This window comes from Notolepis coatsorum (genome assembly GCF_963971535.1).
Source record: "Notolepis coatsorum genome assembly, chromosome: 8".
In the NCBI taxonomy this organism is placed as follows: Eukaryota; Metazoa; Chordata; class Actinopteri; order Aulopiformes; family Paralepididae; genus Notolepis; species Notolepis coatsorum.
The window spans coordinates 66,057,231-66,072,472 of record NC_140172.1 but is presented as its reverse complement, the minus strand read 5'-3'; positions in this window follow the sequence as shown (position 1 = coordinate 66,072,472).

Sequence of the window (15,242 nt, the reverse complement as noted above, 5' to 3'; positions counted from 1 at the left end):
CTGCCGGCCAAATTCTCCCCCCTGACCGACCTCTCCATCACAGTCGAGAATGCAGCTGTGACCGCGTCCCCGACCGCCAAGAACCTTGGTGTTGTCCTCGACAACCAGTTGAATTTCTCTGCTCACATCGCAGCGACAACCAGAACCTGCAGATTCCTCCTGAGCAACGTCAGAAGGATACGCCCCTTCCTGACAAAAGAAGCCACCCAACTCCTCGTCCAATCAACAGTCATCTCCCGCCTCGACTACTGCAACGCACTGCTAGCTGGCCTCCCGGCCACTGCCACCAAGCCTCTTCAACTCATTCAAAACGCAGCGGCCCGCCTGATCTCAAACCTACCGAAGTCGGCCCATGTCACCCCACTTCTTAGCAGTGGCGGCTCGCCACTAGGGGCGCTCGGGCGCCGCCCCCCCCTCAGGCCCTACCCTGGTTATATGACAGAACAAGAAAAATAAGTTTTTAGTTTTTAGTTTTATAGCCCTATAAATAATATAAACATGTTTAAAATTAATAATATTTACTCATTTTAAGTATGTTTGTGTTTCCAATGCACAATATAACGTTATTATCGCAATTAAAAAACACTCGTTTTCCAAAGCAGGAAGTGACATCACGTTTTTTTTATTTTTTCGTATTTCTCGGCCCGGGCTATACGCGATAGCGCTCTGAGTGCGCGTCACAGTTTGATCGCTGTATCCGTCACAGCCAATCAGTGCATAACGCGTTGTGCGTTGAAATATGACTATTATGTTGGAATCCGGGCGCGATTTGAAGCGGTCTAGCCAGTAGCGTCAAGAATATCTGTAGCCGCATTTCGCGGAGACGCTCTCTGATTGGCCGACGCCAGTATTTTTTTCCGTAGCAGAATTTCACAGAGACGATCTCTGATTGGCCGAATCCAATTTCTAGGTTATTATTCCTAGGTTGGTCGGTGGAGATAGTTGTGTTGTTGTGAGAATGATGCAGGCAGCTGTTTGTCTTAGACGAGCGTACCGTGACTGCAAGTTCTTTAGACTGTTAAGCTTAGGCACTCTTTCAAAGTTGGTTAAGGTTAGAGTTTGTCTTAGAGCATGGCGATAGAACGCCAGGTAGTTTGCAGGCTGTTCGAGGCGGAAATGGACAAAGACACAGCTCTTCACTCACACAGCTTGTTGGCTAACAACAAGCTATATGGATGCGGACAATGGATGGATATCAACACAGGCTGGATGGACAATGCCATGGAGTGGATATACTTTATCAACAAGCCAACAACAAGGTAGATTAGCGATCTTAACTCTAGTTTAATACATGATACGTTGTCTACTGATGCCGCATAACGTTGTAACGTTACAGCTACTGCTAGCTGTTAGCTCCGTTATCTTAGCTGGCCACTTTTATAATTACTTCATGGAAACGGAGTAACGTTAACGTTTAAACGTTATGTCGAGGTCATACAATACTACAGTCGACATAAGGTTAACGTTACCCCGTTTCCATGAAGTGTTTAAATAGCAGCAATCTTGTTGAAAATGTAACTTTACTAAAATGCTCTCTCTCTCTCTCTCTCTCTCTCTCTCTCTCTCTCGCTCTCTAATTTCGCCGCATGTGGGACATAACCACTCAGACAATGAATGGTAACTTGTTTAAAATAACAAGCTTTACAAATGTGTTTATTATTGAATGGATCTGACATCATCTGAGAGAGAGAGAGAGAGCGAGAGAGAGAGAGAGAGAGCGAGAGAGAGAGCTGTGCGTGTTTGTGTTGGGCTTTTTTTACCAAACATTTGCAAAATGTTTGGTATGTTTGGTATGAATGAATGAATGAATGAATGAATGAATGAATGAATGAATGAATGAATGAATGAATGAATGAAAACTTTATTAACAGATTGCAGAATGGGTACAGTACAGTACAGCTCAATACATACAATTGTTAAGGGGATGCAGACCAGAGAAAGACTTTCGTCTTGTTTACATCAGGGTCCCCCATTTTCAATTCATCGTAACATATGACATACATGACATACAGATAGACAGTACTGCTCCATCTATACATTTATGACATACCAGATTTGCAATTACAGTACTGTTTGTGATACAAAAAGAGTCCAGAAAGAAAAGAGTATATACATTAGGCGTGGAAACTGTACATTGGAGTATAGCGCCCCTAGTGGCGAAGTACCCACCGGCCGCCACTGCTTCTTAGGGACCTGCACTGGCTCCCCATTGCTGCACATATCCGCTTCAAGGCCCTCGACCTAGCATACCGTGCGGCAAAGGGAACCGCTCCCGCCTACCTCCGGTCAATGGTCTCTAACTACACACCCTCACTCAAGACCCCTACGCTCTGCATCTTCTGGCCGCCTCAGACCTACTCCTATCCAAGCTCCCGGAGGGTCATCAAAGAGAAGCCGCCTGGGGGGGGCAGGTGGCGCACGGAGATTACGTTCGTCACCAACACCGGGAGACACTAGGATTCGCCTGTTCGAATCCAGCTCCCGGCGTTGCTATCAGCTTGGCTGGCCCCTCGCACTGATACAATTGGCCGTATCAGAGGGTGGGAAAGCTGAAGGGTGGGTCCTGGGCGTTGTGGACAGCGACCCCTACAGTTCGGTCGGGGCGCCTGCTCAGTGAGGGTTGGATCTGAGGAGAGATAGTGTGGCCTCCCACACGCTACACTCTCCCCGGTGAGAACCTGCGCGGCCAGGTCGGCCTGCCCCAGGCTGCACATGCGTCGGAGGAAAGCATGAGACAGTCTCCGGTTTCCCGGACCAACAGTAGGGGAAAGTACGCAACAACCAGGAAGGGTGGGATGGGAGAAAAATCGGGAAAAAGGAGGGGAAGAAAGATAATAAATAAAAAAAAAGAAAAAAAAAAGAGAAGCCGCCTATTCTCAGTCCTTGCCCCACAATGGTGGAATGAACTACCCATCCCAGTTAGGACAGCCGAATCCCGTCCAATCTTTCGCCGTCGACTAAAGACTCACTTCTTCAACCATTATCTGAAATGAAAAAATAAAATAAAAAATCGAACCCTGACTAACCTTACTGTCATGCACTTGTCCTAATAAACTAACCTACACTGTAACACGCAACACTTTGATGAACATTGTTACTCAGCTGATAGAGTTGTACCCTTCTTGCTGTCTTGTCGTACAGAACTTGTAAGTCGCTTTGGATAAAAGCGTCAGCTAAATGACTAAATGTAAATGTAAATATGTGATAGTGAATGGATTCGAGACACACTGCAGACAACACACAGACCACTGGGGGACATATAATACAAATAACACGTACTAGACTAGACTGTAGAAACTAACACACATGACGCACAACTAAGCATATTATTTGATAGTGAATGGAGGTTATGGCTCGAGACACAATGCAGATAACACACAGACCGCTGGGAATACAGACAAGGTAAACGCATTAGTTGGAGAGGTTGGGACTTGATTCGGGACATATAGTACAAATAACACGCACTAGACTAAACTGTAGACACTAGCACACAGGACACACAAATAGGATGACAGGGAACATGGGGAATCACATTCAGAGACCGGACTGGGAGCTCTGGAAATGTACTACTAACATATGAAAGATAAAAATTCAAATAAAATGTTGGACAATAATAGGGACATTGGAGAATCCCCATTGGGGATATCTACGTCGTTATAGGAGGGGCCCTCTCCAGGAGAGCCTTACCCCTCCAACCCGCCAACGGGGGTTAAACTGGGTTAAAATAATTACCTGGGAAGTGCCAATTGTCATTAGTCTTCTTTTATATTATTTCCTTCTGAGTTATGTTAGAATAGCAGTTGCTTTAAATGTGGTGTGGTGCTTTGGCCTTCTGCGGGTCTGGGCTTGGGGTCCTCGGGGGCCTGGCGGTCGGGCGGGGGCGGGAGCTCTAGGTGCTCGGCTCCGCGCATGGTGGACCAGGATATGGGGGTGTTCTGTTTCTCGGGGAGGAGGGCGGGAGGGAGGGGTTTCTCTCAGGGGGATCAGAGCGGCTGGGCTCTGCCCGGCGGGGTCCTGTGTGTTGGGGGGTCGGTGGGCGTGGGGTGGGGCTCTCGGTGACATGGGAAATAGCGGGCTTGGCTCGTGGGGGGGGGGGAGTCCCCTATCCTTTCCTCTACTGGGCTGGCCCAATTGATTCAAGGGACCCGTGTCGCCGGGGGCCCGGCGGCGGCGCATCGGCCTGGGATATGGGGGGCTCCTATGGGCTTAGCTCAGGGGGGAGGGGGACCATCGTTTCCGCGGTTTGGCCCGGGAGAGTGGGGTCTTGGATGTTGTGGGGTCGTCGGCCGTGGGGTGGGGTGCTGGGTGGCATGGGAGGTAGCGGGCTTGGCTCGGTGGGGGGGGGGGGGTACCACCCCTCGCCCCTCTACTGGGCCTGGCCCAACCAAATTCAAGGTACCCGTGTCGCTGAATACTCGGCCATGCGTGGGACGGCCCTGGGATGTGGAGGAGCCCTGTTTCTGGGGGTAGATGGCGGGACCCTCTCATGGAGGTCTGGGAGGCTGAGCGCGGCCAAATTCAAGGGGCCCAAGTGGATGTACTGTTGTGTTGTTGATGTCATTGTAGGTATGCTGTGTCATTGTAGGTATGCTGTAAGTGTTGTTTGTCTATAAATGTTAATAAAAAATGTAAGTAAAAAAAACAAAAACAATAGTGGCTTAAATAAAAAATATAATTCGTTTTTGTGATTCAAAAGATGTTTTGTTTTTGGCGCAATGTTTCATCCGACTTTGACAGGTGAACACTAGCAGGTTGGATGAAAAAAGTCATAAAATGTGCAAACTGAGCTTCCGAGTTCCAGAGGACCACGTGAACACAACACTTTGAAATGTTTTGGGAAAATATACACAGCGAAATGCATCTATAAGGGCTGTGATAATGAAGAAATGCATCTGTAAGGGCTGTGATAATGAAGAAATGCATCTGTAAGGGCTGTGATAATGAAGAAATGTGAATGGTTAGGGGGAAGAAGTCAAGTACTTATCGGCCACAGGAGTCCTCATTAACATTGAATAACAATGTCTACCTGTATGTCATTTATGTTATGATAAATTGAAAATGGGGGACCCTGATGTAAACAAGATGAAAGTCTTTCTCTGGTCTGCATCCCCTTAACAATTGTGTGTATTGAGCTGTACTGTATTGTACCCATTCTGCAATCTGTTAATAACATTTTCAATCAATCAAAAAGCACTTTGACTTTACAGAAATTTTGGAGTCGAGTCCAATTCTGATTCTACATGATGGGAGTGTGTTAGGATTAGGAATCAGGTAAGAGTGTTGAATCCAAGTGCAGAATGGAAGGAGGAGGCAGAGATGGTATTTGCTCTTCTCAAATATAGTGTTCCTTTATTGTTAGAATCACTAGAGCGATAATAGGTAAATATGCAAAACATACAAAAATAGAGAACGACAATAACTCAGGATAAGGACGGGCGAGATATCCGACTTCTCTACCGTGAACACAAATAAAAACTAAACAAAAGAATAACAACGGGCGAGAGATCCGACTTCTCCCCGTGGACGACTGCTTCCAGTAACACTGCTGAAGAACCGACAAAGAGAGGACATACAGAGGGTTACTATAAAGGCGACAAACACATAGACATCAATCAGTAATCAGTACAGAGACAGGGTGAAGTACTCCAGGATGGCACTAGGGCTTTCACTCCTAGGAGAGAATAAGAAAGCCCAAACGTTACAGAAGTCTAGACCCTTTCAAATGTTATTCTCTCAATTCCAAAGATTTCAAAGAGTCGAATGTGACCTGCCTACTGAGCCACAAGAGATGAATAATAGATTAGATTAAAATGTATTGTCATTATACAGCACAGGTACAGTACAATGAAAATAAGTTTGGCATCCAACCAGAGTGCAAATGTAACAGTAAAGAGCAATAATAATATACAGGTGATTAAACCAGGTATAAAATATATAAGTACTAATGAGTAATAGTGCTAATCAGATGTATGTACAGGGTTGTAGTATGTACAGTGATATGGGTATAAAGACACTGGTAGTAAGTCATACTGGCCAGCAGCGTAAAAGTAGGAGAGTAGGAGGTAAGGGATATGGAGAGATAGTATGAATGCCTGAATGCAGATATAGTATCAAAAGATATGTAAAAAGGATTATATGCAGGGATGTACAGACAGTGGATATATATAGTATATATATACAGTAAGAATAAATACATGTATACTACATTATATACAGCATTATTGTACATGCTATCATACATTATATGGGTTATATGCAGGTGTATAAGTAGGTATATAGAAGGATTATAATGATGTAGGTATATTCAGACAGATATGGATATATACATATGCTGTAAATATAAATGTATATGTACGGTATGTACAGCACTATTGTACATGCTAGTGTGCGGCTGAAAGAAGTCTCCATTAAAACATGTTAATAATAGTGCTATTAAAAAAGTATAATCTTCCAGCTTTCACTACCATTTGCCCAAGGTCATGTGGAAGCCCCACTAGAAACATCAACACTGCTATGATGAGAGGCAGCTGGATTGTGGCGGTTCTAGACCCTTTTTAGGGGGGCTGAAGCTAAGTAATCTTAGCCCCCCTAAAATAAAAAATAAGAGATTTGTTTTTATTATTATTATTACAGACATGGATTGCCGGTAGTAGCCTGTTGACCTCATTGGTTAACTATAAAAAATTAAATAAAATCATGTCATGTCAAGTCCCAGTCCGACATTCAACACAAGACGTGGAAGCAGATGTAGCTAGCTACCTACTGTAACTAGTTTAGTAATAGTGAATTGCCAGTGCTGATGGGCAACAAGACAAGTATGTTGAAACGTTAGCTAGCACTATATAAAATTACTGACTATTCTGACAGAACGTTGTCAAATTGGTCATTAGTTCCATGGTGTTGGTGTAATAATAGTGTCAAAGAACGTTAGCTAGCTGATGCTATTTGCTAGTTAGCTATCAAGCTAATGTCAGTTCAGCTAATGTTAGCTATCTAGCCCAGCTAATCTGCTTGCTACAAAGGCTTATTGCTGCCACGCAAAATGAAAAAAATATGTTGTGGCCTCAAAATAGTATTTAGTTACCTCAAAATGTATTTAGTTACCTCAAATTAATCAATTTGGGGCCTCAAAATAATATTTTGTGGCTTCAAAAAAGAAAGATATTTTGTGGCCTCAAAATAGTTACCTCAAGTATTTTGTTCCCTCAAATTAATCAATTTGAGGCCTCAAAATAAAATAATACCCCCCCCCGCACCCTCCCTTGACATAGCTTGGCATTTTGTTAAATGATGCTACTGCTCTAGGGGCTGAGCCCCCCTAAAGGTCTGATGCTAAAACCGCCCAGTGTGTAAGTAGACTGATTGGAGGAAGGTTGCAGGCTGTATGTTTTGTTTGGGATTGGTTGCTGCCTGCCACTCTCTCCTCCCCCTGCTGTCTCTCTGATCATTCCTATATAGTGGGGCAGCTTAGCTCCAATTTTCAACAGAATTGTGCATTTTGTGATAAAATCACCTAATTTGGTAGGGCGGCTACGTGGCGTAGTGGGCAAGGCGCTCGCCACGAATGCGGAGACGCTGGGCTCGACTGTTCGATCCCAGCGCTCCACATTGCTTTCAGTTTAGCTGGTCGTCCGTACTAATACACATTGGCCGTATTAGGGGGTGGGAAACTGATGGGTGGGGATCGGGCGTTGTGGACAGCGACTCCTACAGGTCGGTTGGTGCGCCTGCGCAGTAGAATAAGGAAGTGTCGGGGGCAGCGTGAGCCTCCCACGCGTTACTCCTCGCCACTGAGAGATCGAGCTGCGCAGGTGAAAAGATGCGACTGCTGTTACCTCAAGTACCGGAGGGGACTTGTGCTATGTATGACTTAGTCCACATTGCAGCCGGCTTGTGGGAGGCAAGAAACAGCGTTCGTGACAGGGGAGGGTTGAATTGGATGATACGAAATTGGGATGGGAGGAAAATATAGAAAATGGGAGAAAAAGTGGATAAAAAAAATCATCTAATTTGGTACACATAGTTTAATTGCTAATTACTGCTAATTCTCCCCCTAGTGGTTATAGCAGGCATCAGCGTTATTAGATCGACCTTTCCAGTGATACCAATGTTATTGGGTCTCATTCCCAAATATTTTCCAAAGAGTTCTCTTGGAAGACTTATCTTAGAACCGACTGAGACAGAATCAATGACAAGTTCACTCTGAGTCCCCAACGCGCGGGGAAGATGTCTTAAGTGTCTCAAGCGGTCACAGCTGTGATATCTGCGTTGGGAATGGCATCAGTCTGAAACGCGAACGCGTGTCCCCGTTCAGGTCATTTGCATACAAAACAACGAGGAAAATGGACGCGGAAGCGCTTTGCGACCCATCAAAATTAGATTAGATTAATGTATTGTCATCATATATAGTACAGCTCGTGGTGCACCTGCCGCAGCGCGCACACACACGCGCGTGCAGTACTGTATAGCCTACGCACGTATAGGCTTATTATTCCAATGACTTGTTTCATTAGGAGAGCAGCAAAGACACATTGCGCTGCCCGCCCCGTAGACCGTAGTACAGTCAACCAGGCAGTCCGCTCATGGTACACCCGACTCTGGCGGCCTTAATATGTGTACAGTACACATATTAAGGCCGCCAGAGTCTTGTGTGCGCCAGTATGGGCTGTCTAATGAATGAACAGTAGGCTTATATTATTCTAGTTACTTGTTTCATTAGGATTTAGTAGATACTATATATATGCTCTGCCCTACGTACAGTATAAGTACAGTCTGTACGTCACCAATGCATGTTGAAGAAAACAAGTTCCCAGTACATTTTGAGACATTATTCACATTTCAAAACAATGGGTCTCATTCACCAACGGACTTACGACAAAAAGGGCTTTCTCTTAGGGCCATTTGAGACCTTTTTGGGCAAGACATGAATATAGACAATATATTATAATATTAATTATATATTTTATTGGGACGGTTGGTGAATCCCAAAATCGTCCCGAAAAGGTCTCAAATGGCCCTAAGAGAAAGCCCTTTTTGTCGTAAGTCCTTGGTGAATGAGACCCATTGATATTCACATGATAAAAGTACCACGTTTGCTACCTATAGGCATACAGTAGTGGCGGTTCTAGACCCCTTTTAGGGGAGAGAAGGGGAGACTCAAAGTGAGACCTGTCTGGGGAGCCAATGCAAGGCTCTCGTGAGACTGGTCAGCCAATACAGAGCGCTATTTCACTCTTGCTTGCTCTCTCAGTGCCCTCGCTCGTCTCCGTGGCTATGAAATGAATTCCTTCAATATCATTCAGATCCTTCCGTGCCACAGGGTGATGTGGAATCATTTCATCTGATTATTCACGGACAGCAGAGTCTTTGTTTGAAGATGGAATTGAATGAAAACACATGTTTGAGAGATACAGAGTACAACAAAAGAATGTCTGAGGGTCTCTGTAGAATGATGAGCTAACAACATATTTAAACAGGAGTAGATACAACAAGTGGAGATCTTGTTGTATCAGAACAGGGTAAATCTGTACTTTGCTATGATGCCCCTAGCTCATGAAATGAACTCAAACAGTCCTTAAAGCTTGAGATTCTCGCCTGTTGCAGAGTTTAAAACCTTGATCTCCAACCTTTGTCAATCAAGTTGTACGTGTTTTAATTGATTTGTTATCCGTGTTCTTTTCCTTGTGTTGTTGTCCCTCAATACTCTGTATTGTATATATGTATATTGATTGACTGAACACTTTGTTTACATACTCTTGACTTTCTATTTTATACAGAAAAAAACATTTCATGGAAAAGTATTCTGTATTTTATGACAACTATTAAAGAAACTTGAAACTGTTATAATTTTATATGCTTTTTTTCTGTATGTGAACTAGACGTGACTAAACGAGGGGAACCTGCAGTTGCCTTTCAAATTTAAATAAAGGTTTGAAATGTCTAACGTTAGACATTATAATAAACCACTAGTGGGATAACCATTTTACTAACCATTCACAGAAAATTAACAATATCATAAATACAATTACTCTCCAGTAGGATTTTTTTTTTTATTATCCAATTGATGTCACTAGATAACAAGACCCTACTCACTCAGGTCCAGCTTCTCTCGATTGTGTCAACCCACTTCTGACGCCATTTGATGTGGAATCATTTTGACCAGATTATTCACAGGAGGCAGACAGCCGAGTCTTTGGTTGAAGATGGAATTTAATGAAGCACATGTTGCACAGTGTGGAGAGATAGAGTACAACAAATGAATGTCTACTGAGCATCTCTGTAGAATGACGAGCTAACAATGTATTTATACAGATAAGATAAGATATTCCTTTATTGATCCGAGATTCGGGTGTCATATCAGCATGGGGGAGAGGGGAAGTACAGGCATGGGCAGGGTAATAGTAGAAAGACATAATTATAGGCAATGAAATTAGATCTGAATATAAAAATATGAGAAGAATAAACAGTCTAAACAATATGATTAACTCTAAATATAAAAATATGAGAAATTAATCAGTGTAAACAAAGGTGCAGATGGGGGTCTGTATATATCAGTTATATTATACGACTTTTACATCACTCTAAATGTATGTCACAATTCTTTACGTCCATCTTTTTTTTTTTAATGTTAATTTGTGCATGCGGGTCAGTTCAGGAGCGTGACGAGTTCACACTGGAATCTGATATTGGCCACGTTTATGGCACTGACTTGGGTATATATGTCTCAAATTAAATTATAACCAAATATAGAAGTCAAAACTCATCCGTTCTTATGTGTTTTATTGATGCCTTCAAAGCCTTTGATCGTGTTAATCCTAAACAGTGGTTTGTTAAATTGAGCCAAAGAGAGATAAATACATTGATAGAATTCTGGCTAACTGTTGTCCTCAGTTCTTTTTAATCTATATGATGATCTGTCCAAGCGATTGAAAGCCTGTAAAACTGGGTGCATGCTTGGTAATACTCTCAAACTTTTTAATGTTTGAGGCGCTAAAAACAAAATTACAAACATCTCAAAACAAACTGGTCAGACTACTGCTTGACCTTACTCCTAAAACCCACCTCACCCCTGCCCACTTTGACAACCTAGGATGGCTTAGAGTAGACGATAGAGTACAGCAACTTGCAATGGGCCTGGTCTACAAGATACACTACACAACCAAGGTACCCATGTACATGTCAAAATACTTCCCAAAGGTCAGTGAATACCACGATCACAACACCAGAGGGAGCTCCACAAATCATGTCAAACCCAGATTCGGCTCAAACAAGGGACTAAACACGTTTCGCAATTATGCCACATCAATGTGGAACGCCCTACCCAAAACTGTAAAGGAATGTGAATCACTACCCACTTTCAAAACCACTCTCAAAGAACACCTACGGGAGACTGCAATTCGAAACTGGCCCCTGTAAATGTCCTAACCCAACCCCCTCCAATGTACAGTAATTTACCTAGTATGGTTGTCAATATTCCAATGTACAGTTGTGCTTGTACAGTTGTACAGTGTTCCCCCCCCCCCCAACCTCCTCCAATGTACAGTTTTTACGTCAAATGTATATACTCCCTTTTCTGGACTCTTTTTGTATCACAAACAGTACTGTATTTGCAAATCTGGTATGTCATAAATGTATAGCTTTAGCAGTACTGTCTATCTGTATGTCATGCATGTCATATATGTCCTGATGAATTGAAAATGGGGGACCCTGATGTAAACAAGACGAAAGTCTCTCTCTAGTCTGCATCCCCTTAACAATTGTGTGTATTGAGCTGTACGTATTGTACCCATTCTGCAATCTGTTAATAAAGTTTTCAATCAATCAAGGACCCCCAAATTGAGATGTAATAGGTCAGGGACCCCCATTTGATTTGTCTCAGGGACATTGTTTTTACATGTAGTTTAGTCCAGAATTCCAGTCTATAATGTATGTCGATTCAGATTAAAATTATTTGCTATTTTATTGTAATATAAGCAATAGGGCTTACATACCCTTATCTGCACCTTTGTTTACACTGTATCTTTATATTCAGATCTAATTTCATTGCCTATATTATGTCTTTCTACTATACCCTGCCCATACCTGTACCCCCCGCCATGCTGCTATGACACACACATTTCCCCAAGGGGATCAATAAAGAATAGTCATTCTTGTATTCTCTCAGTGGGATACACTTTTAGTGAATAAAATATTATTATTAAACTATTCATTTTGCTAAGAATTTACACAATATGTGTACAGATGTCCCTGTTCAGAGCATATTGTACACCACTACTGATGACCAAGCAAGCTCACAGAAACTTATGATGCCATGAGAATATAACTTAAGAGACCTAGATAGTGGAGCAAGTGAGATGTTGCAGGCTGCAGGAGCCAATCATTTCCTGTTCCTATGTGAGGACATTAGTACAATTGTCTATTTTTCGTATTAAACCTTCATCTTTTATTGTGTTTGTATGTAGTGTATTATCTAATGGTGCATTTATATAGCACTTTTATCCAACGCGCTTTACAATTTTGTTCCTCACATTCACCCACTTTTTTTTATCTGGACCCCGAGTCTGTAATACAGTTTGATTGACTAAAGTTGTGCTACTAAACCTTGTGCGACAGTGGTTCAGGAGGTAGAGCAGTCATCTGGCAATTCGGAGGTTCCCGGTCCTCCCGGTCAGCATGTCGATGTGTCCTTGAGCAAGACACTTAACCCCTAATTGCTCCCGGTGAGCAGGTTGGCACCTTGCATGATGGTTGTCTCCGCCATCTGTGTGTGAATGTGTGAGTGAATGGGTAAAATGTGAGGAACAAATTATATAGCGCTTTGGATAAAAGCGCTATATAAATGCAGCCATTTACCATTTATTGTGCTCGTGCTACTTGAGCTTTGGTTTGGGAAATCTTTTCAAATGATAGCTAAATCTAAAAGAAAAGAATCATAATGCCCGTGCCATTTTCAGAATTGACAATACAGAATTTGTCCAGCAGAGGGAGGTGTTAACACATGAATTAGGGTAGACCAGAGTTAGTAGTGGTTCTCAAACCTTTTCTGTGAGGCCCCCCTTTGGCAGACCAAAATCTGTTGGGCAGGGGTGTAAAAGTACCCAGAAATTATACTTAAGTGAAAGTATGGGTACCGTCTCAAACTCGTACTCAAGTAAAGGTCAGAGTATCTGGCTAAAAACACACTTGAGTAAAAGTAAAAAAGTTTCTACTTTTAAATGTACTCAAACGTAAAAGTAAAATCTTTTTTTATTCCGGGGCAATGAAATGTTCCGTTTCGTCCTCTTCATCACTCGTACTATAGTTTGTGGCCATATTCTGTAGCTTGTCACTCTGTTTAATCAAAGATCCCCGCTTTCTAGTCTTGCACAAGGACCAATCAGCATGGGTATGGGCGGGTTAATTTTCCATTGATGGGGATTTGATTGGCTGTTTATAAATAAAGCGCGGCCGCAGGATTAATAATGTTATTTCGGCCAGAGAAACAAATATACTAATTCAGATTTGTTGGACCTGCGAGATTTGTACTTTGTAGGTCTGCATTTTAAATGTAAGGAGTAAAAAGTATGTTTTTTTTCTCTGAAATGTAATTGAGTAAAAGTACAAGTATACAAACCTAATAATACTCGAGTAAAGTACAAATTACATTACATTTACATTTAGTAATTTAGCGGACACTTTTATCCAAAGCGACTTACAAGTTCTGTACGACAAGTCATCAGGAAGTGATGAGTGCTACAGTGTAGGTTCGTTTATTAGGACAAGTGCATGACAGTAAGGTTAGTTAGGGTTAGATTTAAAAAAGAAATACCGTAATTCCTCTAATAGTAACCAGGTCTCAAATACAAGCCGGGTCTCTATTAATGGACGGGTGCGCTCTTGAGCTAAGCAATTATAAGCCGGCCTCCTAATACAAGCCGGGTTACTAATATACTGAGCTGCATACTGAGCTAGTTACTTGATTTCACTTTGAAAACATTGAAATGACCAGTGACCACCTGTAATTGCACTGTTTACTATTTCATACAGTACTTGGTTTCAATAAATGAACCCAGTACATTTTACTGGGTTCAAACTGACACAAAATGTTGATTTATTCATTATGATCCGTTTGAAAATTTGAAATATAGGCCTCCCTCTTATACAGGCCTCCCCCTAATACAAGCGTGGTACCCGCTACAGTTGAAACAAATACAAGCCGGGGTTACTATTAGAGGAATTACGGTATATATATATTTCAGATAGTGGTTGAAGAAGTGCGTCTTTAGTCGACGGCGAAAGATTGGACGGGTTTCGGCTGTCCTAACTGGGGTGGGTAGTTCATTCCACCATTGTGGGGCAAGGACTGAGAAAAGGCAGGTTCTCCTTGATGACCCTCCCGGAGCTCGGATAGGAGTGGGTCTGAGACGGCCAGAAGATGCAGAGCGTAGGGGTCTTGAGGGTGTGTAGTTAGAGACCATTGACCGGAGGTAAGCGGGAGCGGTTCCCTTTGCCGCACTGTATGCCAGGTCGAGGGCCTTGAAGCGGATTCGTGCAGCAATGGGGAGCCAGTGCAGGTCCCTAAGGAGTGGGGTGACATGGGCAGACTTCGGTAGGTTTGAGATCAGGCGGGCCGCTGCGTTCTGAATGAGTTGAGGCTTGGTGGTAGTGGCCGGGAGGCCAGCAAGCAGTGCGTTGCAGTAGTCGAGGCGGGAGATGACTGTTGTCAGGAAGGGGCGGATCCTTCTGACGTTGCTCAGGAGGAATCTGCAGGTTCTGGTTGTCGCTGCGATGTGAGCAGAGAAGTTCAACTGGTCGTCAAGGACAACACCAAGGTTCTTGGCGTCGGGGACGTGGTCACAGCTGCATTCTCGACTGTGATGGAAAGGTCGGTCAGGGGGGAGGATTTGGCCGGAAGGTGGAGCAATTCTGTTTTGCTTAGGTTCAGTTTGAGGTGGTTGGTCGTCATCCAGGCGGAGATGTCGGACAGACAGGCCGAGATCCGCTCAGAGACGTGGATATCTGAGGGAGGGAAGGAGAGGAAGAGTTGAGTATCATCGGCATAACAATGATACGAGAAGGCATGAGACGTGATAATGTTACCCAGTGATTTAGTGTAGAGGGAGAAGAGAAGGGGTCCTAGGACCGAGCCCTGGGGGACACCCATCTGCAGGGGGCGGGTGGCCGACAGGGTCCCTCTCCATGACACTTGGTAGGAGCGGTCATTGAGGTATGATGTCAGCCATGTCAGCGCAGAGCCAGCCACT